Consider the following 19,395-nt stretch of genomic DNA (forward strand, 5'->3'; position numbering starts at 1 on the left):
TAACCCTAATAATTGTAAAATTACAGCTGTTGCAAATACTACAAAAGAGAAATACACAGCCCTATCAGATATATACCTATAAACCCTATATATACCAATAAACCCTATAGCAAATAAACCCTATTAGTAGTTTCTGATAGCAAGTACCAAAAGATATCTTAACATCAATGAACAATAACCATTTCTTCAGCCCTATAGCTCAGTGAGGATCAGTGGATCTGAGATGGGCTTAGGGGTAGCTCCATTCACAAAGCTTTCCTGCTCCTCATTGACCCAGCAGACAGCCCAGGAGGTTCTTCCCATGGCAAGGGAGAGGCGTGAGAAGACAAAACTAAAGGTGCATGAGATTTTCAAAATTCTTTCCTGTTACCTGCTTTCATGCCATTGACCAAAGGAAACTAATAGCAAACCCAACATCAATGGATGGGGAGCGATATTCCTCTCTTGGAAGTGGGGAGGGATATACCTCTGAATAATAACCCAGCTTACTGCATTGGCTCATGGAGAGTAGTTTGTGGATGATTTGAATAAGAATGAACTAAGTGAGGCAGAAAAGGAACAATTTGACTGGAAGCTCTATGGTGTGAGGGAACGTGGCGGGTTGGAGCTATTGAAAGAAGGTCAGGGAGATTGGAGCTCAGAGGATGAGTGGCAACATGGAGCAAACTGCATCCAGAGAGATAAAGAGGGGCCAGACCATCAAGGGACTGGTAGTCTGTGCTAAGAACGTTGAATTTTTATCTCAAAGGTTTAATAGTCAGTCTTGAAAAGGTATTTGTACATCGTGGTATTCTCTCCGGCCCCCCTTCCTTTTCTTCTTTATGAATTTGGAGCAAAAAATAAAAATGTAAAATTAAATGATATGGATATGGTTTTCAATATACACTTTTCAAAAGTAATAGCAAGCCAGGAATTCCTTTCGGGTTTTTTTTTTTTTTTTTCCATTTTGAATAGTTTGTTCTGTTTTATACTCCTTCATAAACCTAAGATAATACACATGGTTAAATTTAAGCAGAAAATTGATGTTACAAAGTATCTTTTTAAAATGGTCTCGCAAAATAAATAAAATAAAATATAATAGTCTGGCAATAGCATCTGAAATTGCATCACAACTTATATTAATGTGGAATCTTTGTGCATTTTGCTCAAAATGTAAAGGTGTTTACCTCATAGCATACGTAGTAAATCTGGACACTCTTCTGTTGCTTATCCATATTTCAACTATGCATATTTGGTAAGTGGACCGTAGTCTTGGCATATGTCTTCTCCTGTCTTATTTTCTCTTTCTAGAATATTCTAATATCCACTCAAAGATACAGTTTTAAAATTTCTTGGCAAAGAGTATTTTCATAATGTGAATATAACTAGGGTGATCATATAGTTTTGATCCAATCCAGGATAATTTTGATAGTGAGAGCAAGACCCATTAAGAGTAACATATAAACGGGAGCCCCGCCTCTTCCTCTAGGTCCCATATTGAACTTGAGTTGGAAGAGGCAAGTCCAGTCTCAAAATGAAGTTAAAACCGCTGCCTGGTCACCCCCAACCTGACTCCAGCCATCACTGCCACCGCCAGGAGAAGGAAGGCCATGATCCAAAGGAACCAGAGCAGTTGAGAAAACTGTTTTTTGGTGGTTTGAGTTTTGAAACTACAGGTGATAGTTTAAGAGAATATTTTGAAAAATGGGGTACACTTACAGATTGTGTGGTGATGAGAGACCCCCAAACAAAACGTTCCAAGGGTTTTGGTTTTGTAACTTACTCTGGTGTTGGAGAGGTGGATACAGCAATGCGTGCCCGACCACACAAGGTTGATAGGCATGTAGCAGAACCAAAGAGAGCAGTTTCTAGAGAGGATTCTGTAAAGCCTGGTGCCCAACTAATAGTGAAGAAAATTTTTGTTGGTGGTATTAAAGAAGATACAGAAGAATATAATTTGAGAGTCTACTTTGAAAAGTATGGCAAGATTGAAACCATAGAAATTATGGAGGACAGGCAGAGTGGAAAAAAGGGAGGATTTGCCTTTTTAACTTTTGATGACCATGATACAGTTGATAAAGTTGTTGTTCAGAAACACCACATTATTAATGGGCATACTTGTGAAGTGAAAAGGGCCCTTTTTAAACAAGAAAGGCAGTCTGCTGGATCACAGAGAGGTCGTGGAGGAAACTTTGGAGGTGGTGGTAACTTTGGCCATGGTGGAAACTTTGGTGGAAGAGGAGGCTATGGTGGCGAGGTGGTGGCAGCAGAGGTAGTTACAGGGGAGGTGATGGTGGATATAATGGATTTGGAGGTGATGGTGGCAACTATGGTGGTGGTCCTGGTTATAGGAGTAGAGGAGGCTATGGTGGTGGTGGACCAGGATATGGGAACCAAGGAGGTGGATATGGAAGTGGTGGTGGAGGATATGATGGTTACAGTGAAGAAGGAAATTTTGGAGATGGTAACTGTAATGATTTTGGAAATTATAGTTGACAATAGCAATCCAATTATGGACCCATGAAGGGGGCAGTTTTGGTGGAAGAAGCTCGGGCAGTCCCTATGGTGCTGGTTATGGATCTGGTGGTGGATGTGGTGGATATGGTAGCAGAAGGTTCTAAAAAAGTTTCAGAATAAAAGGGCTACAGTTCTTAGCAGGAGAGAGAGCAAGGAGTTGTTAGGAAAGCTGCAAGTTACTTTGAGACAATCGTCCCAAATGCATTAGAGGAACTGTAAAAATCTGCCACAGAAGGAACAATGATCCATAGTCAGAAAAGTTACTGCAGCTTAAATAGGAACGCCTTCTTGTTCAGGACTGTCATAGTCACAGTTTGCAGAAAGCACAGCAATTGGTTAATGCAATGTAGTGTCAATCAGATGTACATTCCTGAGGTCTTTTATCTGTTGTGGCTTTTTCTTTTTCTTTTTTTTTTTTTTTCATTACATCAGGCATATTGCCCTGTAAATTGTGGTAGTGGTACCAGGAATAAAAAATTCAGAAATTTTTAACTTTTCAATATTTATGTAGTTCAGTTTTTCTACATTTTAGCACAGAAACTTTAACAGAATGCAGTTTTGAAGGTGTTTCCTTGTGAGTTAACAAGTAAAGAAGATCATTGTTAATTACTATTTTGTATGGATTTTGCTAAAGTTAACCGTAAAGAAACACCTGCTGACTTGCAGTTTAAGGGGAATCTATTCTCCGCATTTCCAAACCATAAAATGAATGGGCTCTGACACGTGGAGAGAATAGATATTTGTATGTTTGCAATGTGTGTTTTAGATAAATAAAATTGGGTGTTTAAATTAGCATATTTGTGAATTTAATAGCATTAAGATTTACTTCAAATGAAAAAAATCTCAGAATTGAAAAAAAAAAAAACTTATAAACCAAGACTGTCCTGGGCAAACTGGACTCTGCTTACCCTAAATGTATCCAGATAGGATTAAGCCCATTAAGACAAAATGTGGGGGGATGGGCACCTGGGTGGCTCAGTAGATTAAGCCTCTGCTTTCAGCTCAGGTCATGATCTCAGGGTCCTGGGATCGGGCTCTCTGCTCAGTGGGGAGCCTGCTCCCCCCGCACCCCCGCTTGTCTCTGCCTACTTGTGATCTCTGTCTGTCAAATAAATAAATAAAATCTTAAAAAAAAAAAAAAAAGACAAAATGTGGTTCTTCTTTCCTGTATGGTTAGGAATATGATTACCAGTAGAGGGTCTTATGCATGATACCTGGAGGTGTGTTTAACTTGGGAATTACAAAAGCTAATGAAGAATTGGTTGCTAATGACTGGAAGGATAAAGCATGTCTTCTGTGGAGAACTGTGTGTTCAGAGAAGGGGACTGGCTTTTATGTCCGATAGAGCTGTGTTTGCCCCTCAGTGTGCACTGAAGACACTCTATGACTGTTCTGTTCCTCAGTTTCATCTTCAATGATGCATAGACTTGTGAGAATCCGATGAGATGATACCTAACACAGAGTGAACATTCAACAAAGGTTATTACATGTGGTAAACTAAAAAGGATATATAATGGATTATGGAACCAATTTCTACTTCCTTGTTATTAAGAAACTGGTGATAAGCCTTAAGTAAGGTGTCCAAGAGACAATTTCCAGTATGGTCCCCTGCATGCCCCAATTTCCTTTTCCCCTGAGCTGTCTGTTTGGGGACATCTGCTGCTTGCTCCAGAGGCCTTATACTCATTTTGGAGAGTGCCTGTTTTTTGTACTGCAGATGCTTCAAGCAGACACTGCTCACTGAATCTTCATGAACTGCCATCTTGAGAGGACTATTCTTCCCTTGGCATGCTCTGTGGCATGTTGGGTCTCACAAAACCTGTGGATGGGCACAGCCATTCTCTCTGCAGAGATCAGAAGGTGGAAATGTAAAATCTCCAAGCCTATTTTAGGGATAAGAGATTTTAAGCTTAGAGCAAAATCTGAGAGTGGGTCTCCCCCACAGGTCCTCAACATTTCCTTATAACAAGATAAATATGCTCTAGTGATAATGGCTCAGAGATAGTGTGGCTTAATCATTTCCTGCTTCTGTCTTTAGGACTAAATTTCACCAACACCTCATGTAGTTAGCTAGTCAATGTTCAAGGTGCTATCTCATACCCAGATGGCTACCAGGATTTCAGCCAGATTTCTGTTGCTCTTTCTGGATAGCAATATTCCAAATGTATTCAAGAGAGCACTTGCACAATGTATCCACTTTCAAGGTCAAGATGGGGCTGGGAATGCTGTGCACCATGGCTCCTTCTTAGAGATCCATAACTCATTAGCATATTAAACACTGGTGTGTCCTACAGTAAAGACATCAGTTTAATGTTGACTCAGCATAACACAAACTTATTTGACTATGGCGCCCTTCAGTCATTAACAACTATTAATAATCATGGTGCTAGGAAGGAACATCCATAGAAAATGCTGCTCCATAAAATATAGTTCTATTCTTATTCATCTCAGATATTTCTTTAAAAATATCTGCTTTTGCAGGCACCATGCAGAGGTGATCGGTTTTCATGCTCTTGGTAGGCACATATGATCAATAAATTCAGCTCCTAAGCAGTTTCCGTGATTATGTGATAAATCTGATGCACATGCAAATTGTCCTGGAGTCTGTGCAGTATTAGACCTACTGGAAAGGAGATCAAGCTGTGAGTGCAAAATTAAGTACTTTAATAAACTACAGAAACAGAATGGAGATCACAATTCATCTATTATGCCATCATTTCTAAGCAACTGATAAGCAGGGAATAATCTGGGGTTAAAAATGATAAATCCTGGGTGGCTCAGTGGGTTAAGCCTCTGCCTTCGGCTCAGGTCATGATCGCAGGGTCCTGGGATCAAGGCCCACATCAGGCTCTCTGCTCGGCAGGGAGCTTGCTTCCCCCTCTCTTCCTGCCTCTCTGCCTACTTGTGATCTCTGTCAAATAAATAAATAAATAAATAAATCTTTTTTAAAAAATTGATAAATCCAGTACACTGATTTCTGATCTAAGAGTCTAAAACTCTGAGGGGTTTGGACTAGCCAGTCAGGTGGGGTTGAGGTGGTCAAATCCTCACTTTAGCTTGTTCAGAAACTTAACTTCATGCATTTCTCTATGTGTAATTTAATCCAGATACATAACTCATAGGGGTGCCTAGGTGACTTAGTCAGTTAAACGTCAGTCTTCGGCTTCGGTTATGTTCCCAGAGTCCTGGGATCCAATCCTGCATCCGGCTTCTTGCTTAGTGGGGATCCTACTTTTCCCTCTGCCTGCTGCTCTAATTGCTTGTTCTCTCTTCCTCTCTCTCTCAAATAAGTAAAATCTTAAAAAAAAAAAAAACAAACCCAGATATGTAACTCCCAGAGTCATAAATCTGAATATAACTTTATTTATTCATAATTGGGTGCAGGTCTCTATGCATTACTTCTTTAAATTCCCTGTGCCCATTCACAGTCCAACTCCCTGGGTCTTAGTGAAGACAGCTGCCTCTGGCTCCTGGGAGAGTGAATTTCTTTTCCATAAAAGTTTGATACCCGAGAGGGTCTGTGGTCACCCCTGTGCCATCCTGACTCTGGAAACTTATCTGAGTGGACAATCCATCAATGAAACCAATCCATCACTGAATCATTGCCTCTCCCACAAGACTCATCGTCCTCACGTACATGGAGTCCCTCTCAACCTTCTGGCAGGCTGACATAGACCCAGCTGTATATGTCTGATTTCACAGCACAGAAGCAGCTTAAGTTCTCACCCAAGGACCCTGCGTAAACTATAACAGAGATTTATATCTACGAATACTCAGCTAGTGATGACCATTAATTATGGCACTGATAACATTTGGAAAAGCACTTGGAGGTTCCAGGGCAGTAGGATCGTGTTCTGTTTCTTCCTCAGAAGCAGTTAATTATACAGATACTCACATGCGGGATTGTCAGTTTTCTACATACATGCAAAATAGCACGTGTGACATAGCTTTGAAAGTAAGTTTTCTGTTCAGTTGCTGTGCTGCAGGATAAAGATGAATTGAGCCACTTACACCTGTCTTCGCTAATGGCTTTCATCTTCTGAGTCTTTTCATCTTATTCTTATCTCTTCCTTCCACTCTGTACATTTCGAATATGAAATTATGTGGTTCCAAAGAAGTTCCTAGCATAGACTGTGTGACTATGTGATAGTGAAAAAGCAAATGTCAGCATATTTTCTAATGCCAGACATTACCAAAAGCATGTAAATGCAACACACGAAGGTAAAGGGACAAGCCTCTCAGTGCAAATTTGGAGCTCATACATACAGGTCTGTGTGGGAAGGCTGAAGATTGCTATTCCTATCTTTCCAGAAGACATATTAAGCATCCCCATGCTGGTGTCTTTGTTTATAGAGCAACAAGGAACAGGAGAGCAGAGTGCTGAAATGAGCCTCCCAGCCAGTCCCTCTGCTTCCCATTTCCATTTTGAAATAACAGACCTACTTAAGTATCCCCTTCGCCATGAGCAAACACTTCCATGTATGTCGCTGGGGTTGATCGGCCACTTGAGGTCAACGATCAAAGTGTTATTTACTCAGTACACTTAAAAAAAAAAAGATTTTATTTATTTATTTGAGAGAGAGAAAGCATGAGAGAGGGGGAGGGTCAGAGAGCAAAGCAGACTAACTGCTGAGCAGGGAGTTAGATGCAGGACTCCATCCTGGGACTCCAGGATCATGACCTGAGCCAAAAGCAGATGCTTTACTGACTGAACTACCCAGAGGCCCCAACTGCAAATTGTTAATCATTCAGGCATAATTTGGAAAGGTAACCAGAATGAGCAGCCAGATATAATGCATGGGACACTAGTCAGGAGACAAGGAGACCCAAGTGTTCTTACATTTCCAGTTAGTCAAAATTACTGAATACCCTCTCTCTGGTACACAGGGGTAAGCATACACAAGAAAGAAAACACAGATCACACCTGCATAGTTTTTCTTTAAAAGTGCATTGGTTTAGGATCCTTTCAGCCACTTCTAACTAGAATAAGTATGGTGTTCTTGAAGTATCCAATTACTGTAATTGCAACAGAGGTATTTTATAAAGTGGGAATGTACAGTTCCGATATTCTTCTCCTAGGGGAGAAGGGTTGTTGTTGACTTTTTGTATCCAAAGTAAAACGTACTGACACTTTTTTTCTGTTACATTCTATACACTTTACACACATTTATTCTTTGGTCATGTTTTGCAAAGGTATGAAAGGATAGGCTGTTGCAACTGATTTGACAGATGAGTGGAGGCCCACATATAGTAGGTGATGAATAAACAGTTATTTGGTAGAAAAACTCACAGGTAACTTGACAATATGAATTGCTAGAAAGGTCGTGGAACAGTAGGAACTTGCATTCACTGTTAGCGGAATGCAACAGCTCACTTTGGAAGTCCGTTTGGCAATTTATTATAAAGCTAAACAGTCTTACCATTTAATTCAGTGCTCATGCTCCTAGGTATTTATTCAATGGATTTGAAAATTATGTCCACACAAAAAACTGCATGTGAACGTTTATAGCAGCTGCATTTAAATTGCCAGAGCCTGAAAGTAACAAGGAAGTCCTTGATTGGGTAAATGGATAGATTGTGGTACATTCATACAATATGATATTTTTCAGTGATAAAAATATAAGCTATCAAACCAAAAAACACATGGATGAATCTTAAATGCATATTGCCAAGTGAAAGAAGCTCATCCAAAAAGGCCATATACTATGTGATTCCAAATATGTGACTTTCTGGAAAAGGCCAAATTAGAGATAGTATAAAAATCCAGTGATTGCAAGATATATGGCAGGAGGGAAAAAAAAGGATTGAATGGGTGAAATACAGATGATTTTTAGGGTGGCAGAATGATACTGTATGATACTGTAATGATGGATATATGACATTATGCATTTGTCAAAACCTACAGAACTTCACAGCAAAAGAAAGAACAAATTAATGCATAAAATTGTAAAAAATCATTAAGGAGGGCTGGGATTCCAAGATGAAATACAGAAAGTGACAAAATTATCTAAGTGCATTGCAAATGTTGGAACAAGCTCCCTTAAGAAAGTGGAGTAAAAGGATCTGACCAAGGTAACTTTAAAAAAAAGAAGAGTCTGTAAGAATAAAGGCAAAAGAACTATACGTTAAGTGCTAGATTCCAGTTGATAAAGTTGTTTCCCACAAGGTTATGGTTTAACAATCATGATATACTATGCATGTGCATTTGAAATCAACAATTAAATAAATGGATGGCCGTTGGTGGGAATCCCTTTTCTAACTGTTGAAGCAAGAGGTCAGATATATGCAAAAGGAAATGCCTAGAATGATCTGTGTAGTAACAGATTTGAGGAAAAGACATTAACATGAACTTGTGTTTAGCTTAATGTAGATACAAATTGTTACATATAGAAACGCTCATGGATATGTGCACATGCATAGATTAGTGTCCACAGGGCCTTGAGGCAATGACAGTCTAGTAGAAATGAACACACCAAGCATACAGAGCTTGGTGTCTAATGCCATTTTCCAATAAAAGGAAGCAGCATTCTTTGGAGAAATGACTGATTCAAGGAGTTGGCAGGATATACCCAAGATGAGCCTCAAATATCTTATAATGACATAAAAGATTAAAACAACAAAAACAATATGCAAACAATGAATCATGGAACTCTGCATCAAAAACAAATGATGTACTCTATGGTGACTAATATAACATAATAAAAAATTAAAAATTAATTGATCAATTTTAAAAAACAATGGAAACATGTAAGGGGACATAGCCAACTGAAAAAGATCCCAAAGGCCAAAGCTGGAATAATTTAAGGGACAAAATAAATAAAATAGCATGGGATGAAAATAAATATCTATGAGTCTACATTGACATAAAGAAATGATTGAATAAATAAATGAGAATAATAATAAATAAATAAAAGAATAGACACATCCCCCAGGCAGAATAATTTCAAATAATTTATGTAGATATTTTGTCCTCAAGGAGACAGAACATAACTTCCCACTGCTTAAGTAAGTGAATTTCTTCCAAGAGTATGGAAAGGAGAATAAAATACCAACTTTATATTTCAGGAACCTGACAAACACTACCTCAGTCTGGAAACTAAGGTCCACATCAACAGTGGTGAGTCATGTTGGCAGTATGTATCCTTCATATGGTGTGACATGAACGGCTCTTTACCTTTGCGGTTTTCCTCTCTAAAACCCATAGACCCAGTCTAACCATGAAGAAAACTTCAGAAAAATCCCACTTCAGAAGCATTCTACAAAGTACCTTACTGGTACTCCTAAAATCTGTCAAGATCATCAAAAACAAGGGGAGTATGACAAACTGTCATGGCCAAGAGGAACCTAAGGAAATATGACAACAATTCTAATGTGACATCCTAGATGGGATCCTAGAGAAGAAAAAGGAAATTACGTAAAAACTAAAGAAATCTGAAAAAAGTATGGACTTTAGTTAATAATAATATGTTCATATAGGCTCACTGTGGCAAATATGCCATACTAGGATAAGGTACTAATAAGGGAACCTAGGTGTGGGGTATATGGGAACTCTCTGTGCCATCTTCAGAATTTTTCTGTAAATCTAAAACTGTTATAAAATAAAAACTTTGTATTTAAAATACATCTGGATTTGATCTGGTGCTATATGCAGAAAAAAAGCACTAGGTCCTTGAGTGTTCTTTAAGTAGGAAATTGAAATAAGGGGTGTTTCTTTTAAAATGAACATGAGTAGAAATGATGGAAATATTCTTATGGCTGGCAGGAGGAATGATATATACTGAAAGAAACATGAGCACATATAGACTTGGAAACCTAATTCAAACATTGTATGAAATGAAGCAACATAGCAGAGGGAAGGGAGGAAGACCACTGCACATCCCCCAGAGTGCCATGTCCACAGCTGCTGCATGGGCTCTGAGACATCCCCAGCGTTGCCACGGAAGCAAATGACAGATCATCTCAATTACTTTGGCAAAACCCAAAGGGCCCAGATTAGCAATTTTTTTTTTAAGTTAAGTTTATCCACCCAGATTCTTGTCATTAATCTCAGAAAAAAACTTGGAAAACATTAATTATCTCATGAATATTAGAATATCCAATTCTGATTAGCAGAGATTTGATAAATCTCTCTCTCTCCCCCAGTTTCTGTAACTTTAAGAGAAAGAAAAAGCAGAAAACAACAGTGTCTCAGATTGCTGTAAAAATTATAGCCCTACTTAGAGCAGAACCTCGTGTCACCATGTGGATGTATGTTGTATTATTAATGCCCACCTCTTTTCAGTGCCTCATCCGGGCCACGGAAGGGATGGGTCATCACTGTAAACCACATCATCATATTGTCCTGCTCCCGGGTCTCGCCCTCAGGCAGACTGTACTCAAACCTGGAATCCCAATCAGAGCCTTTCTGCTACATTTAAGTCAGTTTGAAAGAACTCTATTTAACTGCACAAGTTCATTAATAAATATGCAATCATGAAGACTAATCCATCGGTGAATTCAGTTGAGTTCAGCAAACAGAAACCATCAAGGTATTTATTGAGAGGTCATGGTAAGCCACTGAATAGTACTTCAACCCAATCTGTATTCGCAATGTTTCACGCAACATCCTCTGTCAGAGGCTAGAAAGACAGTGAGAGTCCTGGAGATAGGGTAGCAGAAACTCTGGATCTGCCACTAACTTAGCCCATTTGGATCTCAGAATCTTCATATGTAAAATAAGAGGGTTGGTCTAGAAGAACTATCAGTGCTTCACAAACCTCACTACCTCAAATGAACTTGAACATTAATCCCCTGTGTTCTAGAACTTGTTGCCAGAGAGACCTCTCAGAAAGTGGAGAAAGTGGGGCACCTGGCTCAGTGGGTTAAAGCCTCTGCCTTCAGCTTGGGTCGTGATCCCACGGTCCCGGGATCAAGACCCGCATTGGGCTCTCTGTTCGGTGGGGAGCCTGCTTCCCCTCTCTCTCTGCCTGCCTCTCTGCCTACTTGTGATCTCTCTCTGTCAAATAAATAAATAAAATCTTTTTAAAAAGAATCTACCAACTAAAAAAAAAAAGTAGATAAAGTCTTTGAATTCTTGGGTTTTATCTGAAAATTTCATGTACCATATATACTTCTCATAGCATGTGTTCATATTTTTAGTATAAGAATGCTTTTAATCCGTTACTGTAAAATCACTGTTACTGTTATTTGCCGTTTTCCTTCTACAGGAAAGAATAAAATTCATGTTCATGAAAGGTCCATGCCACATTTATGGTGTAGCTCTTCAGATTCTCATGGTATTCCTACTCCAATTTATGAATCAGCAAGACCAAGGTCTCCTGTACCTCCTAATTTCCTGTCTCCATAAAAAGTTTCGATGCTTTATTACATCCTGAAACCATAGTGTATTCAGACTTGCAAATGACACTGTGCCAAAAGACAGGGGAAGCTGTCTCACACTCCACCATCAGAGGAAGGGCTTGGTGGGAGTCTCATCAGCCTCTAAGCCCCTCCCCCTTTGAAAGCAAACCAATGGAACTTTTTAATCAGGAATCAGCCAGGGACATTACCAGTTTGTAGGTTTAAATGGAGTTGACCAGTTTGTTTGAATCAGGTACAAGTTTGAATATTTAGTGGTTATTGAAGGGTTGGAAAGCTAAAGAGCATGATTTATTTGGTCAAAATATCCCGTACAATCTTATTTAAACACAAATGAAAATTTCAGGACTTGTTATTCCAATTCAAACAATAGAAAAAAGTGTGTCAATAAATAAAAGTTCGGAAGTTGTGAGGGTGCTTCCCATAGAGACTAGACTATTGTGCTGACATCCCTTGGCTCTTTGAGGGGGTAATAATGATAAAACAATAATCATAGCTTTTTGTAAGAATTTTAATTTGTTTGGCAGTTTTATCTCCTCTAAACCTCACAGCAGTCAAAAGTCATAACCTAGGGGTGCCTGGGTGACTCAGTGGGTTAACCTGCTGCCTTCAGCTCAGGTCATGATCTCAGGGTCCTGGGATCGAGCCCCACATCAGGCTCTCTGCTCAGCGGGGGCCTGCTTTCCCTCCTCTCTCTGCCTGCCTCTGCCTACTTGTGATCTCTCTCTCTCTGTCAAATAAATAAATAAAATCTTTTTTTTTTAAAGTCATAACATAGATTGGATTGTCTTTCTTTTTTGTATTGATTTGTAGGAGGTCTTTATATATTTAGGATGAGAGTCCTTGGAGGGGTATGTGTTTTGCAAGTGTGTTTTTCCGGTTTTTACCTTGTCTACTCATTGTCTTACGGGATCCATTCTCTTAATGCTCTTTTGATAAACTGAAGTTCTTAATGTTAATGTAGTCTAACTGGCCTGTTCTTTCTTTTACGATTGCTGCCTTTTCCTGTTCTTTTAAAGAAATCCTTGTGTAACCTAAATTCCTAAGGCTATTCTATTTCTAGATCCATCTTCCAAAAGCCTGGATGTTTTCACCTTTACATCATTGATGTCTCTGGCCCATGTTGAAGTTTTGTGTATGCTGTGAGATGCTGTCAATACTCATTTCTTTCTATATGGACATCCAATTGATCCAGCACCCTTTACCGAAGACATGATCTTTTTCTCCATTAAATTCAATGAAACTTTAGTAATAAATCAGGTGACTGTGTATGTGTGTATATATGTATGGACTCCTCTTTCTGTTCTGCTATTTGTCTATCCTTATGTCAATACCACAAGTCTTTTTTTTTTAATATTTTACTTATTTATTTGACAGAGAGAGGGAGAGAGATCACAAGTAGGCAGAGAGGCAGGTAGAGAAAGAGAGGTAAGCAGGCTCCCCGCTGAGCAGAGAGCCCAATGTTCAATACCACAAGTCTTATAGTAGATAATATAGTATATGATTTCTAGTATATAGATTTATAGTAATTTTTAAAAAAAAATTTTTAAAGATTTAAAAAAATTTTTTAAGGATTTTATTTATTTATTTGACAGTGAGAGATCACAAGTAGGAAGAGAGGCAGGCAGAGAGAGAAAAGGAAGCAGGCTCCCTGCTGAGCAGAGAGCCTGATGCGGAACTCGATCCCAGGACCCTGAGATCATGACCTGGGCTGAAGGCAGAGGCTTAACCCACTGAGCCACCCAGGTGCCCCAGTAATTCTTGATATCTGAAGTTTTCTTTTCCTTTCTTCAATATTGTATTCCTGATTCTGGGTCCTTTGTTTTTCTAAAAACACTTGGTAATCAGCCTGTCAGTTCTATAGAAGAGCTTATTGGGTTTGTCATTAGGATTGCATTAAATCTACAGGTCAATTTGGGAAGAATTGACTCCTTAGCAGTATTGAGACTTTCAGCCACTGATCCTGGTATATTCTCTACATTTATTTATATTTTCTCCCTTTCCCTCTTTATTTCTTTCATGGTATAGTCTTACATTTATCTATATTTTCTTGAATTGTAGTTTTCCACACAGAGGTCTTCCACATCTTTAGTTAGATTTATTCTAGGCATCTGATATTTTCTGATGCTGGATACATAGATTTTTAATTTCTCTTCCATAATTTATTTTACCATCCCCATTATTTTAAAGCATTCAATCTGTTCCAAAATTTTCATTTTGTGGTTAATGCAGTGAGGAGCATTTTATAACTGTGGGGTTGTAGAGAGGATATTTTTATGTTTCTGCACAGTTGGAGTTTTCTATATAAATTTTACTAAAAGTTGGGATTTTAGCTAAAAGCAAGCCTTGGAGGAATTATGAATGATTGAATAGTGGGAAAATTCTAGAGACATTTTCCTTCTGAGGTTTGTCTGTGCGTTTCAAGGGAGGCTGAGAGCTGGGACAGTGGAAACATCCCTGGATACTGGCTTATCTTCTCCTGGAAAAATTTGTTTTCACTCTGCAAAATCAGGGTGAGAACCCAGAATCGTTCCCATTGCGTGTCCAAGGAGACTCTCTCAGAAGGGAAGGAGAGACAGCCATCCCTCCTAATCAAGCCCCAGACTATTTTGTTTGGGGTTCTTCACCTACAACCCCTTCATGATTGGTTGTATCTGGTTCTCATCCCATCATTCCAGAGGTAAGAATGGAGACACAGTTGACCCCTGTAGCTGTTATTTGCTGTAAGTAAATAATAATAATCTGTTCTGTTCCCAAAACCTTGTTTATGTATTCAGGATGATATTTATACATATGAATATTTAAAAGCTAATAATAGTTTCTTTCCCCTTGAGAACAAATTGTCTGGTTTTGATTGCCATAGTGTATTCCTTGACATCTAGAACTGTCCTTAACATTTGGTAGAAACTCAATAAATATTGGTCGCATGATGTATTAGTTATCTACTGGTGAACAAAGTACCCCCAAATTCAAGATATTAAAACAATAAACCCTTAATATCTCATGGTTTCTGTGGGTCCAGAATCCAGGAGCAGCTTCGCTGGATGGTTTGGGCTCAGATTCTCTCACGAAGAAAGAATGTCTCTGGGGCTGTATTTTGAGGGCTGACTGTCCTGGAGGATGTGCTTCCAGATTCACTTGTTTGGCTCTTGACCAAGTGTTTCAGATCCTTGCCATGTTGGCCCCTCCATAGGGTTATTCATGACAAGGAAGCTGGCTCTTCCAAGAAAAAGGAATGAGAAGGAGAGAGAGAGAGAGAGACAGGGATGGGGCAGCGGGGCTACACTGCCTTTTATGATTTAGTTTCAGAGTGAAACTCCCTCACTTCTGCTTTATTCGATTTTTTTAGAAGCTAAGGTCTGCTCACATTCAGCAGAAGGAGATTACATGATCACATAAAGGTTTTCACAGTACATGCATTGTATGTGTCTGTGTGTTTGTGTGTGCGTGTGTGTGTGTGTTGGCACAAGTATGGAAGCATGAATATAAGGTGACTTCTGCTTTTCATGGATGTCATGTGCACAGTTCACGTGTTAGTACTTCTTGTGAGCCACTCTTCATATTTTAAACAAGAAGGCAATGCCGTCAACAAGTTTCATTTCCTACCGCTGAATCACAACTCTGCTGGTTCCATTCTTGAATGGTGAACATTTGCAAAGGCTGTAAGGAATCCAAGCATTTTTCAAAAGAAAAAGAGAAATGGAAAAAGTTTAGCAGCACTGTGCCCACATAGAGTACTCTAAAGTCCAGGGCTGGAGCACAATCTTTACTAAATGCCTGCTGTGCAGTGGGCATTGTGCTAGATGCACAGGAAAATTGGTGTGTAAAACAGAACGGATGTCTTCCCTCAAGGAAAGTAAGGTCTTATAGAGGAAGGTTGCCGTGAATGAAAAAAATCCTGCATGTAGACATGGAAAGTCAAATAACTATAAATGGTACACAAGGTGTTCTCGTCAGAATGCAGAGCTCCGAATGTTACTACAGTTCCTCAAAAGACATAGAAATGATATATGAACGCATAGGAACATGTGAGCATGCAGGCCCATGTTGTGTAGTGTTGGGGCCAGGAGAGTCATATGCAACCCATGGATTCACTAAGAGGATCTGGGATCTGGTTTACCCCTCTGTTACTTCTTTAGTTGCATCTTAACAGTGTGAATAGAAATGCCAGAACCAGAAACTAAATCAGATTATTTTGGATGGGCCTGGTACAAGATTGGCATGATAGTGAATTTGGGATTAAATTGGGATTAGAAGACATAGAAATGTTTTTTGTACTCCATCAACATAGACTTCCCAGTACATAGGCAATCATAAAGTCATTGTGAAAGAAGTTCACAATAAAATCACTTTTTAAAAAAGATTTTATTTATTTATTTGACAGACAGAGATCACAAGTGGGCAGAGAGGCAGGCGGGGGTGAGGTGGGAAGCAGGCTCCCTGATGAGCAGGGAGCCCGATGTGGGGCTCGATCCCAGGACCCTGAGATCATGACATGAGTTGAAGGTAGAGGCTTAACCCACTGAGCCACTCAGGCGCCTAAAATCACTTTTTAAAAAAGATTTATTTATTTATAAGAGAGAGAGAGAGAACGCATGAGCAGGGAGGAGGAGTAGAGAGAGGAAGAAGTAGACTCCCTGATGAACTTGCTTTCCCTCCTTCGGGGAGACATAGCTTTGGAAATTCTTCCCCATCATCTCCTTGTTAGTTAAAATATAGTTGATCTTGTGAGGCAAGCCCACTTGGCATAGTCTCTATCCACAACTCACTGAGGAGAGGGCCCACTTTGGTTTGAGCACGAGGTCAAACCTTTTTTCCAGGTGGCCCATACCCAATGATTAATCAAGGTCGACGTATGAAGGCTTGGCCATTTCAGCCCAACTCAAAATAATTCTGATGGATGGTTTTATGGCAGAGCTCCCCATGGGACTGTCTGAGGTCCATGTGGAGCATCCTGCAGCTTGTCATCTCCCTCTGCCCAGCCAGTTCTCTTCCCCTACTTTTATGGGTGTTGATGCCAAGGGTACCCCCCTTTTTTAAAAGATTTTATTTATTTATTTGAGAGAGAGAGAGCGTAAATGAGCATGAGCTAGGGGTAGGGGTAAAAGGAGAAACAGAGTTCCTGCTGAACAGGGAGCCGGATGTGGAGCTTGATCCCAGGGCTCTGGGATCATAACCTGAGTGGAAGGCAGATACTTTTTTTTTTTTTTAAGATTTTATTTATTTCTTTGACAGACAGAGATAACAAGTAGGCAGAGAGGCAGGCAGAGAGAGAGGAGGAAGCAGGCTCCCTGCTGAGCAGAGAGCCTGATGCAGGGCTCCATCCCAGGACCCTGGGATCATGACCTGAACCGAAGGCAGAGGCTTTAACCCACTGAGCCATCCAGGCGCCCCGGAAGGCAGATACTTAACCAGTTGAGCCATCCAGGCGCCCCAAGGGGACTTCATAATAAACAATTCTGTTCACCTAACTCTCTGCTCCCCAGAGAGCCCACCCTGCCAGAGCAGCCCTCTGCATTAGCTTGTATCCTTATAATCCTTACTTGTTTCAAATTTGCAAGGGTACGCTTACCCAGTTCTGTCCCTATAAAGGTGTGGTCTCAGAACAACTAAACCCGTATGTATGTGTTTGGGTAAAAACGCTTATCACTTAATTTGCTACTTAAAATGTGTAAAATATATACTTAGTAAAATTTAAATAATAAATTGTAGTTCTTAGAGGATCCTATAGCCTGAGCATGGAGACCATGATGACGAGCCCAGCTGGCTTGCCCCAGACACAGCCATGGAGGCTCATCTGTAAACTCACCCCTGAGCATTGCTATGTACCACTCTATCCTAAATCCAGGTTTCTGTTTGATTAAAAACATACTTAACATTAATAATTTCATCACTTTCCAAAGAGTAAAGCAATAAAGTGACACTGTATTACTCTATGTGCATTTCCCAAGAAGAGTAGATCAAACAATGAAATCATAGGCTTTCATCTCCATTTTGTTTAAGAAGACTGTGTGTACCCTCTGAATGCAAAGGCACAGTCAAGTCCTCTACTTTATGAGTCTTCAAAACTAATTGGGCCTTTGCTTAGCCTGTCACATTTATTATTAACTCATTATGAAATTGTATTTTCCATTATGTCACAAGGCTGAATTAGGCAATCCCTTTCCATCTGGGCCCACTAAAAACTTGATAAACAAATTTATTAAGACAAACTGGCAGGGGTGAATTGTTCTTTACAGTAATTGGCTCTGATACCAGTTCTGTTTCAAGTCATTGCCCCTTTAGGATACAGTGTGTTATAAAACTCTGCATTTACTCAAGAGTGTTTAGAACAGGGTCTCGCGCAGAGAGCATGACTCAATACGATATTACATTCAACAAAATTGGTTCAGTGGCAAAACTTTTGGCAACAGTACCTTTTGTTTTGTTTTGTCTTTTTACAAATTGAAGTATAATTGACATTTAAGATTGTATTAATTTCACCCATACAGTGTAATTATACACACACACACACACTGTGAAATGATCCCCACAATGTCTAGTGTCTAGTTAACATCTGTCACCATACATAGTTACAAATAAATGTTTTTTCTCATAATGAGAACTCTTAAGATCTACTCTTGGTAAATTTCAAATAGCAATATAGTATTATTAATTACAGATACCATGCTATCCATTACATACCCATGATTTATAAATGTACCTGTTTTGAGAAGTAATTTTATTATGGGGTGCCTGGATGGCTCAGTTGGTTACATTTCTCAGGTCATGTTCCTGAGTTCTGGGATTAAGCCCCATGGGCCATCTCTCTGCTCAGCAGGATCTGAGATATTCAGAAGGGATTTTTAACATTATAATGAGGCGTAGGTAACTGTTGGTCTCTTCTAGCACTTTCTGGTTCACCTGCACAGGCCTCTTCCTCCAGTGTTTCTTTTTTTGTTCTAGCAGTTCAGTAGTTTGCTTCTGAGAATTAAGACTGATGGTTAAGCAGAAGCTTCTGCTAGAAATTTCCTGAGTTCAGGGAAATTCCTGAGTTCAGGGGGTCACACCAGTGACGCTTGTGCAAGGGGTCTGTCTGTAGCCGGCCAAGTCAATCCCTGAAGAGCCCACAGGGCAAGACTGTCAGCCAGCAGTGTGTCCAACAGGTGGAGGAAAGGCCCTTCTTGGGTCCTTTTTCATCCTGGCATCTGTCTACCGGTGACAGGAGACAGATACCCCTACAGAGCTTGTAATCCCATGAGGACAAGCTCACAAGAGTCAGCGGGCCAGACCCCTGCACTTCCAGCTGGTAATGCAAACTCCAAAAACGATCTCACATCCACAGACTTTTCTTCTCTTCTTTTGAGGAACAAAACACAACCTGATGAAAGTTCAAACATGTGCAACAAACAAAATTTGGTGGCGTGCCATGTAATTAGCAAATCTGAGGCAAATATGGTGTAACCACATGTCGTATAAGCAATGACTCATACACAGAAAGCAAAACAGAGATTTATTTTTGCCTCCCCTACCCCTTTGAATGGTACTAAATAATCTTCCTGT

At 39.7% G+C, this 19,395-nt stretch overlaps 1 pseudogene; it reads left to right on the forward strand.

Moving 5' to 3' along the window:
- The first annotated feature begins 1,513 nt into the window (after positions 1 to 1,513).
- On the forward strand, positions 1,514 to 2,681 carry LOC125095393 (heterogeneous nuclear ribonucleoprotein A3-like; annotated as a pseudogene).
- Positions 2,682 to 19,395: the final 16,714 nt, after the last annotated feature.

The sequence above is a fragment of the Lutra lutra genome, chromosome 3 (assembly GCF_902655055.1).
Source record: "Lutra lutra chromosome 3, mLutLut1.2, whole genome shotgun sequence".
NCBI classification, from domain to species: domain Eukaryota; kingdom Metazoa; phylum Chordata; class Mammalia; order Carnivora; family Mustelidae; genus Lutra; species Lutra lutra.